Here is a 6079-nt window from a genome sequence, read left to right as displayed (position 1 = left end):
CAGGGAACACGGGTTCGAGCCCTGGTCTGGGAAGATCCCACATGCCGCGGAGCAACTGGGCCCGTGAGTCACAACTACTGAGCCTGCGCGTCTGGAGCCTGTGCTCCGCAACAAGAGAGGCCGCGATAGTGAGGGGCCCGCGCACCGCGATGAAGAGTGGCCCCCACTTGCCGCAACTAGAGAAAGCCCTCGCACAGAAACGAAGACCCAACACAGCCAAAAATAAATAATAATAAATAAATAAGCTCATTAAAAACAACAACAACAACAACAACAACAAAAAAAGAAAGGTAGGCTGGTTACAATTTGGTGGGTAAGACAATTTTCACCAGCAAAGATTTTGAAAGAATATATGAGAGGAAACTGCAGTAGTCAAAGAGGAAGTGATTAAGGCATTTCCCAAGAATTTCAGAAAAACCAGGTCAAAACACGGTCACACTCTGACAGCGTTCAGGAGGAGGTGGGGAGCAGACATAAGGATCAAGTGGTGGGAAGAGAAAAAGGTCCAAGTCCAAGGTTCTCATCTGCTGAATAGACAAACCTTCCTTCTGGGTTGAGGACGGGCTCCAGATAGGCGCCGTGAAGAGGGAGCATTTGTGTGAAAATATTTTTTATTTCTAAGGCCTAAAGCTGGATTTTGGATGTAACTCAAGTCTGAGAGAATTCAGATAGAAAACAAAAAGCAGCAATGACTAGTTCACCCCTTGTTTTAATCTGGCTTTAAAAATAAAACCTTATATTTGTCATTATTCTAAATGTATCCAAACCTTTCATGATTATTATATCCTTAATTCCTATGTGTCAGTGATACACTCTAACAGGTTGTGGACGGGATAGAAAGTGAGGTGAGAGAAAGGGAATGAATATTCTTAGCCTGTGGTTCCATGGAGCAGTTACATTCGGGACCGAGCCTGGTGGGCAGGGTCAAAAGGGACGCTGGGCTGAGACAACTGTCTGTGGAGAATAGTGACCATTTATTGCCTAGTCATAAATTATCTGCTGATGAATATATATTATGTCTTTCGTCCTGGAATGAGTGTAACTGCCATTTGTGATTGAGGGAACTACGTTTTGGAGACATGAAGTAACTAACCATAGTGCCAGTATTGATGAAGCTAGAATTTGTGTTCAGTTCTGTGTGATCCAAAAGCCACATTTTCCAACTACGTACCCTACCGACGATTGCATTTCCATCCTCTTCAAAGTGGTGTGTGTTATTGAATACTTACTTCATCCAAATCAAGTGTAAGACAAAAATAGACTTCAGCTTTATTTTTAGCTCTTCTACCATTTCACCTTACTTATGTCACTGCTCCTTTCTACTTCCAAAAGGAGGTAAGTATCAATCACAGCTCCATATATTTTGTTGTCTTGCATCAGTTCTGCAATTCTATTAGTGTATCAGCAGAGTGCCCTTTCATAGAGTTTGACAGAGGTGAGCAGTATTGGGGAAAATCCAGTTGACAGGAATGTGTCCCTTTTCCCCATACTTCAGTGACTCTCAAAAATAATTTTCTCATGTCTGATAGTAAATGGTGAAGCACTCCCTTTCTCCCAATTCCTGGATATGATATTAAATTGGAAAAATTCCATGATAGAGCAAACTTTGAAAAATCAGAAACACTGAGTATTTTAAAAATCAAAGAATAAAACCTTTAGAGTCTGTGATGAACCAATTCATTGGATGTGATTCGGTCACACGTGTTTCCAGCTGGGACAGATTGTTTGCCCTTTGAATGGAGACTGCTTTCTACTTTCTTGACTTAGATCACCTTGGTGTCAGGGTCCATGTGATTTAAGCTCAGTGGTCATCTCTCAGCCTTTTCATAAGTCAGTTCCTCAAATCCATTGGGTGAATGGCACAAAGTTGTGGTTTTAGGCCATTACACACTTTACTCAAAAACCCATGGGGTCTAGTGGAAGAGGGAAAATCTTCATTATGTACTTTTACCTCTTTTGATTAATTTTCCATCAGAGTGCTTAAATTTCTTTTTGGTATGTAATGAGAAATGAGGGCAAAGAAGGTGAGAGACCTTTCAGTAATCTTTATACTCTCCTGAAATATGCATGACAAGCACTAGAATAAAGAGAGAAGAGGTTTGTCCTTTGCACCTTCATCTGTCTTTTCCTCAGTCCGTCCCACCCAACTGTGTTGCTTTCTTGCTGTTCAGAGCCCCACCTTTTGGCTTGGCCACCAGAACTGCTGTTTCTTTTGGGTAAACATCCCACACTCCAGAATTTGATCTTCTCCTTTTACTCTGCCAGTTCTTAACTGTCGTGTTTTCTCAAGACCCAGTTAAGTGACTAATCTGTTAAACCATTCAATCTGTTAAACTAATTGTATAAACCTGTTAATGAGTAACAGGGACTATCAAGGGATCCTCCTTCCAGAAACCACACATAAATGAATGACTCTTCAGCTAGAAGCCACCAGAAGAGAAGTTAGTGTATTTTCTTGGCACCATTTAAATCACAAATCCTTTGTGCCCATTACTCGGCCTGAGTATAGATGAGAGAAACCATTCATAGCCCACAAAAACAGTAAGTAAGCGACAGTGAAATTCGGGATAGGACTAAAGGATGGAGGACACAAAGGAGCCCTTTGGCCCCAAATCTAGTTAGCACATGGAAGTGACCACTGATGCAGACACCTAGAGAAGAAAGTAGAGGCTCATAGCTTTCTCAGCCGTCAGGAGTATAGTTAGATGATCTGACTTCCAGAGTCAGTTTACCCATTTGTTCATTCTTTTATTCCTTCATTATTTCACATTTCCTGTGCAACTATTATGGGTCAGTCACATACAGTTAAATGAATGAACAGCTCTGTCATTTCCACAGTTGAAAAGATTAGTTGATTTGCAACAGAGGAAAACAAAACTAGGGATTTAGTTTTGTCTTAGATAAAGACATTCTAAGATGCATTTCCATGCAGGTACAAATAATCTTATATATATATTTTCCTAAAACTAATATAAAAGAGAAAAAACAAATTTTAAAAAGTATATTTTTATAAATATGCACCATTTCATTACCAGTTAAATGATAGTCTTATTTCATGAAGAGCTATCACAGGTTTTGGGGTAACTGCAATAATCAGTATTAACATTTATTGAGTACTAACTATATATCAAGCAACTGTGCCATGTGCTTAGCACGCATTTTTCACATTTACAACTCAAGAAAAAAAATCCTATGAGGCAGGTTCATTATTGCCTTCTTTTCCCAGATGAGAAACAGATCTAAAAATGCTGGTCTTGCAACTAGTATTTAGAGCCTGGATTTGAACCCAGGAAGTCTAACTGCAGACTCTGCAGTCTTTGGTCTATGTTACACTTCTTTACCCCAATTTTTTATTTTAAAAAGTTGTAAACCATAGAATTTTGAAAAAATAGTGCAATGAGCATTCATTTATCATTTACCTAAATTCACTGAATGTTAATATTTTGTTATATTCTCTTTCTGTATGTACATATTATATATATGTGTGTGTCTGTGTATATTTATACATACATACATATATATGTGTGTATTTTGGAAAAATCATTTGAAAATAACTTGCAGAAAAACTGTGTCTTTAAGAACAATTGTATTCCTCTATCCAGGATCAGACATTGCATTTTGTTGCCATATTGCTTTAGTTCCTATAATCTAAAAAAGTCATCCTATCTTTGTTTGTTTTTTGAGACATTGATATTTTTGAAGACACTGAGCCAGTTATCATACAATATAAATTTGTCTGGTTGTCTCCTTATGATTAAAATCAAGTTAAACATTTTTATCAAGAATACTGCATAAGAAATAGAGACACAGATGTAGAGAACAAACATATGGACACCAAGTGGGGAAGGCCGGCAGGGGAGGGGGTGGTGGTGGGGGAGGGATGAATTGGGAGATTGGGATTGACATGTATACACTAATATGTATAAAACAGAGAACTAACAAGAACCTGCTGTATACAAAAAATAAATAAAATAAAATTCAAAAAAAAAAAAATACTGCACAGATAACACGTACCTCCTGTTACTTTTCTTTTAAAAGTAACGTAATGTCAACTTATCTGGTTAACCTCAAGATCGCTCTGTTGTAAAGATACCCTTTTCCCTCTTTCTTTGATGCTCAAATTGCACTAAATTTGGACAATGAAAACTCTTCCAAACCAGTTTCTATGTTCATTTGAAACATAATTATTAGTGTTTGAGTATTTCCTTGCTTTTTTTCCTCAACAATTATTTTGTACTTTTCCTACCCTGGGCCTGGAATTGGCCATTTCTCCAAGGAGCTTTCGTTTAGTTTAATGAGGAACGATATTAGAAACCAAGATCTGGGCTCTATTGTATTCTTTGATAAAAGACAGCCATCGTTTTTTTTCTTTCCTTTTTAAAAATTAATTAATTAAAAAGCACAGAACATAAAGTTTGCTATCTTAACCATTTTTAAGTGCACAATTAGGGTTGTCATTGATTTTAGGACCTTTAAGAGGACCTAGAATATATATGAATATAAATAGAAATATGTGTGTGTATGTGTATTATTCATATTATCTTAATAAATGTATAGGGCTTTTCCTCACCTTTTCCCATCCATCCATATTTGTAACTTCCTTTTCTCACAATGAGAAGCTTGATTCTCAACAATTTATTAATTGCTTTCTTCTATATTACACACAAAATAGTTTGAGTTACCACATGCATACCATTACCAACAAAAAACCTACTAAGTTCAAGATTTTTTTTGTTTTTAGAATACATTTCACTAAGGATGTGTAAAAATTCATCTCACTAAGAGTATATTGTCAGAGTACTCTGTTCAAAAGTTATTTAAATGATAATCTCTGACTTTTATAATTTTCAGCTATTCATTTCCTTCTTTTATTTAGCTTCATTTTCTGAACTGAAAAATATTTTCATGATTCAAAAGTCACTCCCACAGAACCTGTATTCTTAACCTACATTGTGTAATTCATTCATTTATTCTTTCATTCATAATGAGAACCAGGCTTAGTTCTAGGTATTGAAATATAGCAGTGAGCTGGAAAGCAAGATCTCTGCCTAGTTAGGGAAGATCACCACGAAACACAGAAAGAAGATAATTTCAGATGTTCTTAAATTCAATGGAGAAAATCTAGATAAGCTGATAAGATAGAAACTAAGAATAGGAACAGAAAGAGCTACTTTGGATTAGGAAATTCAAAGATACCCTTTCTGAAGTGGCCTTTGGACCAAGACCTAAGTACAAAGAAGAGAGGAATCAGGCTTCCCGGCAGAGTAAGCCAAAACGCTCTGAGGCAACACCAGTGAATGAGAGAAAGAGTAGTGGGAGGGGAGAGCAAGGAGACTGTCCTGAGGCTCCAGGGAGGGATGTAAAGGCTGTGGTAAAGACCTAAGATTTTATTCTAAGAGTTACAGGAAGCCTAGATGAGCTGTGTAAGGAGAGAGGTATAAGATCTGGCTATTTTTGGAAGGTCACTCTAGTTGCTATGTGGAGACCAGGTCATAAGCGGGCAGAGGAGGAAGCAGGCAGGCCCATGTTCAACAGCAGGAGGTTCCTGGCTCAGACAGAGGCAGTAACAGGAAAGACTGAGAAAAGTGGGTAGATCCAGGATATCTTTATCACAAAGCCTCCTGAAAAAAACATTATTTTGACAATTTAATCAGAATGTTCTAGTTGTAATAAAATGAATTCTTTTTGTATTAAAATTTATGAGAGACTTAAAACCTTTTGCGCAGCAAAGGAAACCATAAACAAGATGAAAAGACAGCCCTCAGAATGGGAGAAAATATTTGCAAATGAAACAACTGACAAAGGATTAATCTCCAAAATATACAAGTAGCTCATAGAGCTCAATATCAAAAAAACAAACAATCCAATCAAAAAATGGATGGAAGACCTAAATAGACATTTCTCCAACAAACACATGAAAAGATGGTCAAAGTCACTAATTATTAGAGAAATGCAAATCAAAACTACAGTGAGGTATCACCTCACACCGGTCAGAAAGGCCATCATCAAAAAATCTACAAACAATAAATGCTGGAGAGGGTGTGGAGAAAAGGGAACCCTCTTACACCATTGGTAGGAA

Source organism: Balaenoptera borealis (genome assembly GCF_965194805.1).
Source record: "Balaenoptera borealis genome assembly, chromosome: 6".
Taxonomy (NCBI): Eukaryota; Metazoa; Chordata; class Mammalia; order Artiodactyla; family Balaenopteridae; genus Balaenoptera; species Balaenoptera borealis.
The sequence above is the reverse complement of the archived record's forward strand: the minus strand, read 5'-3'. Positions refer to the sequence as shown.